The 15,657-nt window shown below is 50.3% G+C and overlaps 1 protein-coding gene and 3 non-coding genes across 4 annotated transcripts in view; all 4 read right to left on the reverse strand.

The window, feature by feature from the left end:
* Window positions 1–15,657, reverse strand: part of LOC144153020 (visual pigment-like receptor peropsin) — a 452,246-nt gene that overhangs the window by 132,936 nt on the left and 303,653 nt on the right. The gene's annotated exons all lie outside the window — the stretch shown is intronic.
* Window positions 2,818–2,889, reverse strand: Trnac-gca (transfer RNA cysteine (anticodon GCA)). Its single transcript has one exon. It is a non-coding gene; the product is annotated as a tRNA-Cys (tRNA).
* On the reverse strand, window positions 2,965–3,036 carry Trnac-gca (transfer RNA cysteine (anticodon GCA)). Its single transcript has one exon. It is a non-coding gene; the product is annotated as a tRNA-Cys (tRNA).
* Trnac-gca (transfer RNA cysteine (anticodon GCA)) lies at window positions 3,112–3,183 on the reverse strand. The gene has a single exon. It is a non-coding gene; the product is annotated as a tRNA-Cys (tRNA).

Below are 15,657 nucleotides of genomic sequence, written 5' to 3' on the forward strand. Positions count from 1 at the left end.
ATAGTACCTCTAAGGGGCCACCCGGATTTGAACCGGGACTTCTCCAGCTGCAGCCGAATGTTTTACCGCTGAACCGCCGAATGTTTTACCGCTGAAACAAGTTTATTAGCACAATGAATATCGGGAGTACAGAGAAAGGGCACATATACAGACTATCGACATATACAAGACTATACATATAAGCATGTTCAGATGAGGTGAACAAGGTACGCTTGCAATAATTAAGCACTCACAGAGCCAACTGGCTCATGCAAAGCGTCTCGGTTGACGAACGTACGCGTAGTGCCCAAGACCACCTCCTGGTCACTGCCTTCACGGACGCCTGAAACGTCCTGCCTCTTTTGTTTTAAAGGCCACCGTGGCGCGGCAGCAGCGCGCGACGGCTTCGCACAGCTCTGTTTCCGAGTCGGGTGCAGCGAGCGCGCTCATGGTCCATTCTGTTTTCTGGATATAATGCCTCCACGCTGGCTTGGGGTTGGAAGCAGACTCCACCGCATCCACCCGTGCTCGCCATACTGAGTGGAGGCCCAGGGTGAGCACTCATTCGCATAGTACCGCGTGATCTGCCGGTACGACTGGGTGGTACGACCAGGCCAGTCGATGTCTCAGTATACGGCCAGAAAACACAGCAGCTAGTCCCAGAAGTACCGTGCGGTGTTGTATTCCCAGAAAACGTGCTCCGCCGTCTCCAGGATCCCACACAAGGAGCAGTCGGCTCTGTGCGGCAAGAAGACGCCACGCTACTCCTATCGTGCTCTCACCGGCAAAACCCCAGTGTGGACCCGGAAGAAAACTTTTTGTAGCCAGTCGGAACCGGTAAGGACATGACTCTTTTCCGAATGCCCCGCTTATAGCTGCCTCGACTGGGGTTTGCCAGTAGAGGGGTGGAGGGAGGAACTTTCCATGTAGATCTCGGTATAGTTGACGAGGCATCACCATAAGGAAGGTAGTCGCTAGAGAAGTGCTCTTTTAGTACGGCGATGGCGCCAGTGATTTCCCTATAAAAGGGGGCGGCTCGGGCACCATGGTGAAGTTGTACTGTCGCAACTAGCCACTGTGCTGTGAGCTGAGCCGATGGGCTGCAGCTCTCCACGGAAGAAAAATTCAGGTTGGTCTCGTAAATATAGGAACCGCTGCACTGTGAGCTTTATCTTTACGTATACTTGACTCAAGCCACCGGCATGTAGACCCCAAAAGAGGTTTGTTCGCCCCATAGGCTCGTACGACGAACGCCAGATAAATACGCGCGACGGCTTCGCGCAGCTCTGTTTCCGAGTCGGGTGCAGCGAGCGCGCTCACGGTCCATTCTGTTTTCTGGACGAAATGCCTCCACGCTGGCTTGGGGTTGGAAGCAGACTACACCGCATCCACCCGCGCTCGCCATACGGAGTGGAGGCCCAGGGAGAGCACTCATTCGCATAGTACCGCGTGATCTGCCAGTACGACCGGGTGGTACGACCAGACCAGTCGATGTCCCAGTATACGGCCAGAGTGACTCGCGCCGAATATAGGGCTGCTGGATAGACGACAACGTTGCACACGTGCGCTCTCGCGACAAAGGCGATGTGGCGCGCTATCTAGGTGTGCAACTTGGCCTCCGCAGCAACCACCTAGGGTCTCCATCTGGCTGCACTGGCTTCCCCTAAGGCCATGTTTACATCCAAGTACACTCTATGGCGTCCATCCAGCGTGCGCCACAAAAGATGGAGGTCTTGGAGTTCCACTCACCCAACCTAGACCAATTCGATTTGGTCAGCTTTAGTTCCGCTCCGGAGAAGCGCCAAAAGCAACGTGCTAGCTCGGCGACCTCACTGACCTGGGACCAAGAAGTGCTGACGGCGGCGATGTCGTCTGCATACGCTAGGACGCAGAGTTCTTCATTCCCAAGTACCAGTCCCGTGATCTTGTTGGAAGTGGCGATAATCCGACAAAGCGGTTACAGATAAACAGGACTAGAGACATTGGACAGCCCGGGCGGACCGACCTTGTAACCTCTATAGGAGGGCCGAGTGCCCCCCCCCCCCCTCCTCCCCCAACATCACACTTGTGATTTCGGCGTAGTACTTTTCTAGCGATTCCATAATTGCTTCCCCTATCCCGCAGTGCCGAAGCAGGGTGAAGAGAAAGGTGCAGTCGACCTGACAGAAAGCTTTTCGGAGGTCTATTTATACTACCGCAACAGGGGTCACACCCATCTCCGCGGCCTTACAGACAGTCCTCATTCGATATAAACTGGTGTTTATTGAGCAACCTCTGAGGTCGCAGGTTTGATGTTCGCCAACCACACTTCGCAGGGTCATCTCGAGGCGTCAATCTAAGACCCTGTCCAATATTTTATAGTCGGTGGACAAGAGTGTGATTGGGCGGAAATCGGGTACTGCTGGTAGGAAAGCGGATTATGTCGTTTTAGAGATTAGAACGAGGTGACATTCGTGCGTGGTGGAAGGGAGCCACATTTCCTGCCTGATTTTATCAAAAACGATTGCGAAAATGGGGCCTAGCTCATTGCGAAAAGCTTGGTAGAATTCGGCTATGATCCCAAACGGGCACAGTGACTTGTTCTTAGGGAATTTTCTGATTTCTCAATCCACCTCCCGTGCAGTTATAGGCGAGTTAATTTGGTCTTTCTTGGCCCACGATGAGGAGCACTAAGACTTCTTGCCCAGAGTCAAGGGGGCACCCGGGTTTGAATCGGGGACCTCTCGATCTGCAGTCCAATGCTCTAAAACTGGGGGCCCCCCGGGGCCGCGATGTGGAGCACTAAGACTTCTTCCTGAGAGTCATATTACTGGAAAAAGAAAACAAAAAGCACCGCTAAGGGGGCATCCGGGTTTGAACCGGGGACCTCTCGATCTGCAGTCGAATGCTCTACCACTGAGCTATGCCCCCGGGCCACGATGTCGAGCACTAAGACTTCTTCCTGAGAGTCATATTATCGGAAAAAGAAAACAAAAAGTACCGCTCAGGGGGCACCCGGGTTTGAACCGGGGACCTCTCGATCTGCAGTCGAATGCTCTACCACTGAGCTATACCACCGGGCCACGATGTGGAGCACTAAGACTTCTTCCTGAGAGTCATATTACTGGAAAAAGAAAACAAAAAGCACCGCGAAGGGGGCACCCGGGTTTGAACCGGGGACCCCTCGATCTGCAGTCGCATGCTCTACCACTGAGCTATACCACCGGGCCACGATGTGGAGCACTAAGACTTCTTCCTGAGAGTCATATTACTGGAAAGGAGGAGGAGAAAAAAACGTTTATTGCTCCCATTGAACGGGAAGAAAGGAGCGCGGGATGGTTGCCGGTCATCCATGGTGGGTGGCGTCCCTAGTCCGGGATGCCATGGCCAGCTGCAGCTCGAATGTCCCTGGTAACAAGGCCATGCTGGTTTTCCAGGACATCGCTACTCAGCAGGACCTCCCAGTGCTCCTATTTCGGTGCGATGACTTCAGGTAGTTCGCTGACGCCTTTACACTCCCATACCATGTGGTACAGGGTGTTGGGCGTTCCAGAGCAGAAGTTGCAGTCGTAGCTGAAGAGCGTGGGGTGTATTTTGGACAGCTGTGTGGCGTGCGAAAATGAATTTGTCTGCAGTCTCCGGAATTGTGTGGCTTCTTCTTTGGTTAGCTTCGGGTGGGGTGGCGGGTATCGTCTTCTTGATAGCCTGTAGTGCTCAAATATGTCTCTGCTGCGCTTGGGGATGGACGGGTGGTTGTCGGCAGAGTGGTGAGTGCCTATGAGGGTTGAAGCCCGGTGTGAGTGGCCTCGGGCTGCGTTATCTGCCGGTTTCATTACCCTCTAAGGACTCGTGACCTGGTGTCCAAATGATATAAATGTCCAGTGGAGTTTTCCGTGCTTTTGACGCCTTATGTAGTAGATCAAGTGTCATCGCTGAGATACGGCTATTTTGAAAATTAGGGCAGGCCGCTTGCGAGTCGGTGATGACGGTCACGCGGCCTTGAGTATCTGGTACTGTGGTGGTGGCAAGCACGACAGCTGTCTCCTCCGCAGAGTCGGTTTCATCTGTATTGACCGTTGCTGAGCACAACTCATCTCCTTTACTGCTTGTCACACTAACCGCGTACGCCCACTTGGTTCGTGCCGGGTACCTCGCAGCGTCGACGCATCTTGTTGAGCTGCCCTTGCTGTAGGCTTTTCGCAAGGCCTTGACCCTGGCTTCCCTTCGCCACTTGTGGTGAACCGGGTGCATGTGGCGTGGGACGTTTTCAACCATGATGTATTCCCTCAAGGCATGGGGGATGCGTCGTTCTTGGTTTTGGGGTCCCACGCTTGGCTCGTAACCGTGGCGGTACAAGGTAGCTCAGCCGGTCGGTGTAAGCTTGAGTCGCTCCATTTGGCTGGCTTTATGCGCCTCGGTGAGGTCTTGTCACGTGTTGTGGATTCCTAACTGAAAAAGTTTCTCTGTAGAGGTCTTGGCTGGCAGACCCAGTGCTAATTTGTAGATTTGACGAATTAAAATGTCGAGCTCCTTTATTTCAACGATTTTTATCCCCAAATGAAGGGTGCCGTAGGTGATTCTGCTAATTACCAAGGCCTGTAGCATTCTGATTGTGTCCTCTTCTTTCAACCTCTGTTTTTTGCTTGTTACTCGCCTAATGAGGTGGGTTAACTGGGGGACAATGTTTTGTAGTTTCTGGAGGGTGGCAACCCCTGCCCCGTCTTTTTGAAAAGTCAGACCCAAAACTCGGAGTGTATCGAATTTTGGGATGGTAGCGCCATGAGGAGGAGGAATAAACTTTATTGCAGTATTCAATTAGCGTCACCACTGGGTCGGGGGTCTCGGTGGGGGTCTACCTTTTGTTCGCTTCCTGAGTATGAGAATTTCAGACTTTTCCGCTGCAATAGAGAGCCCACATCTTTTCTGGTAGGTTTCCGTACAGTTAACGGCTTCCTGCAGGGCGTCCTGTTGTATGCCTGCTGAGCTCTTGGTAGTCCAAAAGGTCATGTCGTCGGCGTAGATGGCATGCCTGAGACCTGGGATGGAACCCTGCGGAGAGCTCTTTGCGGTGACGTCGAATTTGTCGCTCCGTAATGTGCCAAGTGCCGCCGTTTCCGTGCGATGCAAGAGAAAGTACCTGATGTAATTGTAGGCTTCCTCTCCGCATTGGGTAGTCCTCAGGGATTCAAGTATGGTCGCGTGCGACAGGTTTTCAAAAGCCCCTTTGACGTCCAACGCGAGGATGGCGCTTGTCTGTGAGGTGCTTAGGTTGTCCATCACCTCTTCTTCTATTTGTAAGAGGATGTCCTGAGTAAACAAGTTGGGGCGGAACCCTTACATGGTGTCCGGGAATCCTTTTTGTCCCTCTGATGGTTCCTTCATGTGAGATGTCAGCCTGTCTACCACCATGTGTTCCATTAGTTTACCCGCGCACGAAGTCAGAGCTATCGCCCTAAGGTTGGATATCCCCAAAGGTTTGTTGGGTTTTGGAAGCATGTTGACATCTGCGTATTTCCACAGCGAATAAAAAAATAATGTAGCACTTTCTTCATTTCCTCCCATCTTGCGTGATGTAGCAGAATGTGTATCAACTGCCCCGTAGTTCTTGGTAAACTTAAGCAGGTTTGGTCCCCTTTACAGAAACTGTGTGAACGACCACAGTGAAAGGCAAAGCTGATGCCTAACTTAGTTGCCTATTTGCTGGTTGTAGTACACTACAGTAAGGAGCAAAAGATGTTTCATGTACTATACTTGGTCGTTATGCTTTAAAGGCAAAGCTGATTCCTAACTTAGTTGCCTATTTGCCGGTTGTAGTACACTACAGTAATGAGCAAAAGATGTTTCATGTACTATACTTGGTCGTTATGTTTTAAGGCACCCATAAAGTCAAGGCACTTGCATACAGCCGTTGTGAGTCCATCTGTCGGCACTTCACTTCCACAAAAATGGTATGTTCCAGTCAGTTATTCCACCGTTGCATGGCTCTAAGCATTTCTAGTCTTTTATAAATAGCTCTATCTCTCTCTCTCTCTCTCTCTCTCTCTCTGGAAGCACAGCAAGTATTTCACACCCTGCAAGTTACGCAACCGAGAAAACAGAGCAAAGGCAAACATCTGTATACAGAAGGTAAGAAATGCTGTGCGTAATGGCTCTGGTGATTGTCGCTATTAAGGCAGAGAATGGGACATGTAATTGAGAGCATTAAGTTACACTTTTTTGCAACTGCAGTTTCGAATACCGCTGCTTCATATTTATGAGACATGAAAAATTCTTGTAAACTGTGTACATAAAAGCACCTTAATTGCATTTGCAGAGAGAGGGATGTTCACAGCATGTTACGTTTGTAAACTCCATTGGCGTTACATTTTATCTAGCACCAAAAAAGACAAGCTCTGCACTTTCACTGCATAAATATAGGGATTCACTCAACAAAAACAGAATGTTTGGTCACCTAAACAATAACCCCACTGCACTAGCTTTGTGATCACTAAGCGCTGCGCAACTACAACATACGAGAAAGAACTGTATGGAACTCATCGAAGATGAGGTTTGGAGCACACAAATTATTGTGTTAGCAGGAGCCACTGCCGCCATGAATTTTGTGGAGAACTCTACAGCTAGAGTACTGTATTGCTGCCTAAAATGCAGGGCCACACAATTATTGTTTAGTAGACACTCTAGTCCATGCTCTTATGGCTATGAAATCGAAAAGAAATGAAGGCAATCATGCGCAAACCAAATTGCTTTTATTCAAACCCAATCTTTGGATATAAAAAAAACAATGTAGCAGTGCTGGTTAGTAAAACCAGTGGAGTTAAAAAAGTTTACAAGGAACGTAAAAAAATAATAAAACAAAAAAATTCTGTTCTGAACAACCTTTTGCTCGAAACTATGCAATAATACATATTTGGCCAAAGGTGCACTCGCCTTTCTAGTGCTGCCTGAAAGATTTCAGCGGGCAGCACTTGAATGCATTTTTTTACCCCGCGCGCTAACGAACTTCGGCTACACATTCAACCCGTCGAGCCCCTGCAATTTTCTCGCCATAATCGCTAGCCGCACACAAGCTGGGTAATGTTACGAATCGGCCAGCGCCGCCGTACTTTCCCGCATCACTCCTCGGCTGTGCGGTGAAGCCACTGCGTGCGCCTTTCAGCCGTCAGGCGCCACTTTGTCGGTGAATCATACTTTAACGTCTCGACAAGCCCGGGTCAGACGCCTCGCTTTCAACGCGCTTCCAACTCCGGCGGTTGCCAGCGGCACGTCGAGACCCGCCCAAGGACACAGAGGCCCCGCGATCGCAACGGAGTCCTCCTCTCTTCCCTCTCTCGGACTCAACGTGCGCCGAGGCTACCGACTGTCCCAAACTCTGGAAAGAGCGTTGTGTGTGTCTGCGACGTTCGTGGCGTGTTTCCGCTTGTTGGCGCTTTGACCGTTACCGCTTTGGGGTATAAATAGAGCTGCCCAAGCGCTGTAATCCATTTCCTGTTTGAGCAGCGAATCCATGCTGTCGCTCTGCTCGAGTCCTGTATTGTAACCTCGCCCGTCGGGGCATTGCTTTTTTTTTTGCTTCGGCTCACCTCTCGCTATGAAGTAAACAGTTACGTTAGCCTACGGCTTTTGGACTTCTTCACGGCTGAAACAGCAGCTGGCCGCTCGCATCATACACGCTACCACTCCTATGTCGGAGGCCGCGGTAGAGCACTGAACGGGCCTGATTTTAAGGCCCGAGCCCGGCCCGAGCCCGCTTCGCGAAGCCCGAGCCCGACCCGGGCCCGTAACACCTAGCCCGAGCCGGGTCCGGGCGCGGGCATTCATAAGTGAGCCTGGCCCGAGCCCGGCCCGGGCCCACCGTCTCAAGCCCAGGCCCGGCCCGGCCCGGTAATTTATTTTTTGGCCTAGGGAGGGCCCGTGCGTGTGTGACCAGGCCCGGTCTTTGACGCTGAAGAAAGTTTGTTTATTAAAGGAGCCATGAAGAGAAAACACAAGTTTGGTTCATTCGAAAGATTGCCTCGTTAGAACCATAACGACACCACTTATAACGCAAACTTCGCTCAAATAAGCTACATAATTAGGAAAAAAGGTAATGACCATGCGACCCACCAGCTCATTTCCCGCAACAGAACCTATGCCGTCACATGGGCTAAGCTCTGCGATTGGCGGAGGCCGGCAAAAGCAAACGCCTGTTAGGCAGGGCTTACAGTTTGCATAGCGAGCTAAATGCCCGTGAAACATACTGCACATTCTTTTTATGACAAAGAACGGTGGAGTAAACGGTTGAAGTTCCGAACGAACACGCAAGCGTGTGCGCCAATGCGTACGAAACAACCGCCTGGCCGAGCTCGACATCTCGCCGTCGCGCAGACGAATTTTCGGGTTCGAGGCGCTCTGACCTTGGAGGAAAAATGCCGTAAACACCGCGCATTGACGCTCGTATCTTTCTGGTCGAAGCAGAGAGCTCGCGCGAACGGCTTTCCATACACGACACCGGCCAACTGGCATAAGCGATACTGCTACTGAAGTTGAACTATTATTAACCGTAATAAAAATACGGCACATACGTACCAGTCTGTATTCGTCCGTGGCGACGGCGCTGACGAGGCAGCGGTGCCGACGGCAGGGCGTTCGTCTGTTGTGGCTATCGCGGAATGGTCGCTTTCCCGTCCACCGCGTATCCCACAACTCTTGCCGCTCGTGCACTTAGAAGCGTGGAGCGTTCAAGTGGTGTGAGGTTGTTAAATGCAAGCCGGAGCTCCTCGGCGAGAGTTTTGTTCTCCGGATCAGGCGATTCCATGACTAGGGCTGCGGGTGCACTAGGTTTTACTAGCATTTTTAAAATGGCCGCCGTCTCGGTCGACTCCCGCGTGTGGGTGCTATATGGAGTCGACATACTAAGTATTTGTTTCATGGACCGGCCCGTGTGACACCATTGCTCACGTCACCAAATGTACAATTTTAGCGGGATATTTAAAATTTTGGCTTAAATTGCCTTATTTCTCAGTGAATAAAGCATCATTCGCTTCCGGGAAAGCGCTTGGGGTACTATGAAACACCTAATCTTTCGAATAAAACAAACTTTTGTTTTCTCTTCATGGCTCCTTTAAATTCTGGGCAATCAGACGGAGCATCTAGTCTGTACAAGCACGTCATGAACTGAAACCCGAAAAATAAGGGTTTAAAAGTGCACGTAGTTTAGCTTTCACCGTCTGCAGTTCACGCCACATCGGCGTAATAATAGCTCGTATTCTTACACGAGAGACACCATCACCTCTGATGACCAGACTCTTGGCAACTTCACGTGGTTGTCTAGGCCACAAGTTGGTATTGCTGAAGTTTTTTGATTCGAATTTGAATCAACGAGTATGTACGCGCGTTGAAATACTTCACCTGCAGTGGTTGTTAAGCGGTGGTATTTTTCTGGCACGCGAGTTTGATTCCCGGCCACGGCAGCCGCATTTTGATTGGTGCGACATCTAAAAAACACGTGTACATACATAGACATAGGTGCACAGCTCCAGGATATCTGAATTAATTCCTTCCCCCCTTCGGCATTCCTTGCAATCGTATCTTTGGTATGTTATACACCAAAATATAAAATCTTGATGCAGTACAAGAAATGTAATTAAAATTGCAGTATAGTGACCACCAGACCTAGCAAAACACGTTTTTAAAACAATGCGTACAACTAAACGCAAGAAGGGCGCAAAAATAAACCAAGAATATTCATTTTGATGCTCGTCTGTACACTTCCCGTCGGACCTATTAACGGCCGTCCCTATGAATTGACTGAGCCCGGGCCCGGCCCGGGCCCGCCGATAATCGACTTCGGGCGGCCTGGCCCGGCCCGCGGGCGGGTCGGGCCCGGGCTTTCGGGCCGGCCCGGGCCCGTGCAGTGCTCTAGGCCACGGAGCTCGGATCGGGTGCCCCCGCCCGGTCGCAACAACTGGTGTCAGCGCTGGGATGACACGGTTGCAACACTAAGTACAGCAGGCATAAACAAATTCACAGTAACATAACGGCGAAACTGCAGACTTTGTTAGCCTCTACATGACATTGTTCAACCAGTGGAAATTTAGTACGCTTGATTAGCCTGAGATGAAAAGCTTTGTTTCATTCTTTCACCGCGCCTTCAAGAACACATAGTGCCGCTCCGCCTTGATCACTACAAAATCCAAGATAAACGGCGATGCGTTTGGACATACGAAACATGATTACACATCTTAATTCCTCAGCAAAGAAAAAAAAACGGACACATGACGTCCTGGAGACGATACGGGCAATTGCGGGCTTCAAAAAGTTTGGCTGGGGATCCCGCACCGTCCTTCAGCATTGAACAATGGTAAGCCTTCTGAAACACAACGCGCAATTTTTTTTTAAGTCACCACCACCCACCCAACCCAGCGGGAGGTTCTGGGGTTACACACACAAAAGTGGCAGGACTTGTAGCACAGCTGGCACACACCACAGCAGCTGTCACTAGCTGGCACCCAGCATTTCATCGGCTAGAGCGTGACTGCGCAATAGATGCCGGCGTGGATTCAAAAATTTTTCGGCGCTTAAAATTAACAAAATCATCGCAAAAGCGCATATATTCCCGATGAACAGTTTAGAAGCTGTACAGGCGAATTATAAAATGTATTCGGGACAGCTCCCTTGCTTCTACGGCCACTAAAAAGCGTGTAACGGATGTGACGGCTGCGTGGCCTCGACGTCAGATACGTCAGAGGCCCCGAAGGCCACGCCCCCGTTGGAAAGTAGACGAACCGGAATAACGCTTCCGGGTTCGGTTCCGGCGCCCAATCCAATTCGAACCGCTTCAAACGAGTTCAAACGGTTTTGGAGACAAAAGCAGGAGTGTTTTATGTGTCCGATATTTTTAGTGATGCATTTTTGTTTCTCTGTCACGTCGGTAGAAAAACAAATTCATAATGTAGTTTTATTTGTGCAAATGTTTTGATTCGGCCAACTTAAAGGGGCCCTCATACAATTTATTCAACTTTTTTGAAATCTTGAATGCTTGCAGAATGTAGTCAACCAACCCATCCAGTACTTAGATTAGGGGGTCGTAAAGGGCGTGAGTCAAGAATTACTGCTCTATGACCATCAGATAACTTGGAAATGCTCAAAATATTTTTCTCTCTTTTCTGGTCTTGGCGTTCTTTGACCGCCTAAATTACGTCATTACAGCAGTGGAGTGGCTATTGGCCGCCTTTCTTTTAGCTGCAGCAATGAACCCATCTGATATCCTCTGTAAGAAAATTGGCGCAGCGCTTGCACAAGTGGCGCAAGGCTGGAGAAACAGCGTAGGTTGGGTCGACCTAGTTTCTTCCGGTTTTTCTAGGTTTTGCTAGGTTTTGCTAAGTTTTATATTTGTTCTTGTTTTGTTCTTCGGTGTTCTTGCGAGGCTAGGCTAAGTGCTGAGGGGTGAGGCCAGGTGTAGCCATATTTCGCAAGGCCCTTCCGGTCGGCCCGCCACACTGAGAGCAGATGTCAGGGGGGAAGAAGCTTGGTCGACCCCCAACTCCGCTGTTTCTCCAGCCTTGCACCACCAGCGCCAGCTGCGCCAACATTATAGCGTTTCAATAGCACGAGAAATACTATCACCTTTAAAACGGTATAATCAGGGGCGCACATATGCACATGCCCCTTGTGATCCCATTCGAGCAGGTGCGAAAGCTGGCTTCGCTGTTAAAACACTATCAGCGATGGTTCACCCTTCACTGGCGGCGCAGTTTTTGTTCTTGTTTTTTTTTCAGCGCAACCGGACCATGTTCAAGCTTAAACCGCTCAGCTGTTAAAAGAAAGCCCCAAAAGCAAAACATAAACGCAAGGTGTATCTGCTGCGACGAGCAAATCAAGCAGTGCCGCTTCGTGCTCGCGTTAGCTAGAGCGATAGCTAGAGCGATGGCTAGAGGGAAAAAGGGTTCGCAAGGAAACTTAGGTCTGCTCGTGCGTGTGAATGTGAAATCATAACGCTTTATGGCCGCAAGTTTATTTTTTAATAATTAAGTTTAGTTACCCGCCATGGTGGCTCAGTGGCTTGGCGTTGGGCTGCTGAGCACAAGGACGCAGGTTCGATTCCCAACTGCGGCGGCCGCTTTTCTGATGGAAGTGAAAAGCAAAAACGCCCGTGTGTGCGAGATTTTGGCGAGCGTTGAACATCCCCAGGTGGTCAAAATAAATCCGGAGCCCTCCACTACGGCGCGCCTCATCGTGTGCGTTGCGTCGGCGCGTTAAACCCTACAATCAATCAATCAATTTAGTTTAGTTCATTTATATAAATGAATTTAACTTTATTCTCGGCTCCTACACCCGTCGTTGCATATCCCGCAGTTGTTGTCTTCAGGAAACAAATAAAATGGCGCAGCTTGCACTATGGTCTAAGGTTGGAGAAACAGCCGAGCTGGCGGCCCCTCTCCCTTCATCGCAGACGCGGCTGCTGCACCTCACATTTATTTCTGAACTTTCCGCTGAGAGTTCTCCATGACTGGCAGGCCCGGGTCATCTCGTCCGCAGACTGTCACATCTCTCCCAAAGTGCACGCGCTACAACCCGCGGTCAAGTCCAAAGCCACCGCCCGCGCTACGAACCTACGAACTCTGCCGTTATCGCGTGGCGTGTCGCCGCCGGGGAGCATGTCTTGCGCGACCTCGGCATACGGCCGTCCCCCCTACACTTTGGCCATACTTCCATCCTCAGCTTTCGTGTTCTCTCTACCTTCGGTGGCCTCTTCGTTTTCCCGGTTACAACGATGACGACGCTGAGCGGCTACGCGAAACCACAGGAGCGGGCACTTAAGACCTGTGCTCTAAAACATGGCTCTACGTAGCCACTGCGGTTCCACCTTGTGATTCACTCCTCTCACTGGCCAGTGACGGGCCGCACCTCGTCTCCAAATAATGCATCCTCACCGCAGTCTCCTGGCAGGCACTCATGTGGCCTCCTGGTCATTGGGCAGCGTCCCGGGGCCGCCGACGCCACCCCCATCTCCCCCCTTGTGGCATCCTGGCCAGACTCTTCTGGCAATGGGCAGCTTCCCTGCAGGCTGCTCATTGCCCCATCCGTCCACTGAGCAGACGACCCGTTCGTCCACCGTCGTTTTTACCACAGAGAAATAAAAAAATTAGGAGAGGACACACGGGCTTATCGCGGCCGATAGGCCTGACTCTTGTGCCGTTCGGCAGTTGGCGCAAGTGGTAAAAACTATTAATTTAAAATTAAGCTAACACACAATATTATACTTTTAAAATTTAAACGCCTAGTACTTTCTTTGCGACATCAGTTTTGCATCCTGAAAGAAAGGTGAGACTTCGTTTATTAAAGTGCTGGTATGGCGTATCATATTTACGTTTCCTTGTACTGCAAACGCTGCGAGCACTGCGTAGCCTCAGGGTAATCAGGCGTAGCTAGTTCTGCCAGTTCTGCTTCTTTAGAATACGAGCTTCGGAAACGCCCCGGAAAGGCGTAAGACACCATTTCTTTTAGCCGGACGTAATATTTTAGGCTGGTTGTGCCGTTTTATCTAGCGCTGAGGGATGTCAGCGGTACGCGTCCGTCGTCGCACGTAGAGTTTACGTGCCGCAAACGACGGCGGTGAGTTGCGAAAGTGGCCGGCCGGCCGGCGGTACGTAGGCGAAGCAGGCGTTGTGCGCTGTCGCTGCACTGAATTACGTGAGCCTCACGCTGCGTTGTATTATACTAACTAGCAATTGCTAGCTTGGCCAACTGTTACTGCTGTTATTTAGTACGACCGTGATGCACTGCAAATCCGTCCGGGCGAAGGTACGCGACGAAGTAGCCGTATCTGCATTATATATTTGGCTTATCTGGGCATAACCAGCAGCCGTACACTCATCGTAAAGTTTTACACATGTGGGCATACCAAGCTGCCTGCGTACAAAGCGAACCCACTCGCCGACGCCGATAACGCGTGCGCGTCGCTTCGCTTTGGCACGTCAGGTGCGGTAAAAACGCCTCTTTAGTCGCCAGATAACAGCTTTGCTCGAGGCGGGGTGAGTGCGCAGTGAATTGAAACCTTCAAATTTCGTCTTCGTTCTAGATCGTATATCAAGTCCGGTATCGCAGGCCTTGCATGCAACTGTTCCACACTTGCCGTTTTTTCAAGCGTTGATTTTTTTTCTCTAGTCATATTTTGGCTAGTTTCATAAAACGCGTATTGCGCAGATTGCACCTATTCCGTCGGAGCTGTGTGTGTTCTTGTCATGTCTTTCAGTCCATGGCCTCTGGCGGTCATCAGTACGGCGGTCACGGCTGTTTGCCGTGGTGACCACACAGCGCCCAAATATACCTTCGCCAGGTGCCCGTTTTCGGGATGCGTTTCTTTCGCTGGCCCGTGGGGCAACAGGTTTGTTTAAGCTTTATATTACGTTCAGTTCACTCTCGCTCTTCATCCTAATTTTACAAAAAAAAAAGACAAAAGGATCCAGGCTATGTGAGCAGCATTATCATTTTTGTTAAACCAAACAATAGGTGAATTGCATTAAGAATGTGCCTGATCAGTGTTGCGAAATTACAAAGACCCATACTTTTAGTGTTGCTAATAGCGCGACCGCATGATTGCTGAATAGAATAGGAGAACTTATGTTTTAAATAGGTAGCATGCACTGGAGGCAATTCTTGAGTACTAGTTGCAGTGAAATTTACAGACTGTACGCAGGTCATCTGTCATTGCAAGCAGTTTGTGTACTATATCCCCTGTCACCTGTGCAGGTCTATAGGTGCCCTCAAGACAGAGCCAACCAGCCAGCTGCATTCGTCATACTAAACATGGTGTAAGCACTTCATGGATCCTGCCCTCACACGGCTCAAAAAAGTGGCCGTGCCAACTGTTCTCCCAGAGTTATTCAGTTGTAATAATGACTGCCTGCAATGCTTCTTGCTGCCTTATTGATGCTCCTGATGGGTACCGCAACTGTATTCCATCTACTGAACCTTGCCATTAGCACCTGAAAATCGAACGCAAGTCTCGGCACTCAATAAGGCGTGACAACTGAAAAGCCTATCTGACACAAGGAACAAAACGTTTTTATCTCTGACGTGCCTCATCTCATTAAAACCACTCACAACAGCGTCCAGTCTCCAAACTCCACTCGCAAATTATTGTTGCTGCTAGCGCTAACACTGTGAAAACAGTACATACACGAAAACCCCTTTACATTATGAATACTGCCAGGGTCATGCTAAATGTCGTTGTTTGTCACCGTACGTGCCGCGTGTTGTCGGAGTGACCTAGATGAAGAGAACCATGTTGGGACCTACGTTGTCAAATCAGTTCAGAACGACCTGCCGCGGTGGCTCAGTGGCTAAGGCGTTGCGCTGCTGAGCACGAGGTCGCGGGTTCGATTCCCGGCCGCGGCGGCCGCTTTTCTGATGGAGGCGAAAAGCAAAAACGCCCGTGTGTACGAGATTTCGGCGCACGTTAAAGATCCCCAGGTGGTCTAAATTAATCCGGAGCCCTCCACTACGGCGCGCCTCATCGCCTGCGTTGCGTCGGCGCGTTAAACCCTACAATCAATCAATCAATCAATCAGTCAATCAGTTCATAACGTCGTCTGAAAGGATGCATGTCTTAGGTGAGAAGAACTTCTTGCTGGACTTGTTGGTGAATAGTTTCCAGCGCCTGTCTCGTCTACTCTGTTTCTTTGTTCGTGTTTCTTGTTGCGCTCCAAATAATGGCTC

Source organism: Haemaphysalis longicornis, unplaced genomic scaffold (genome assembly GCF_048455015.1).
Source record: "Haemaphysalis longicornis isolate Haplotype H1 unplaced genomic scaffold, Haemaphysalis longicornis Haplotype H1 scaffold_1, whole genome shotgun sequence".
Classification (NCBI taxonomy): Eukaryota; Metazoa; Arthropoda; class Arachnida; order Ixodida; family Ixodidae; genus Haemaphysalis; species Haemaphysalis longicornis.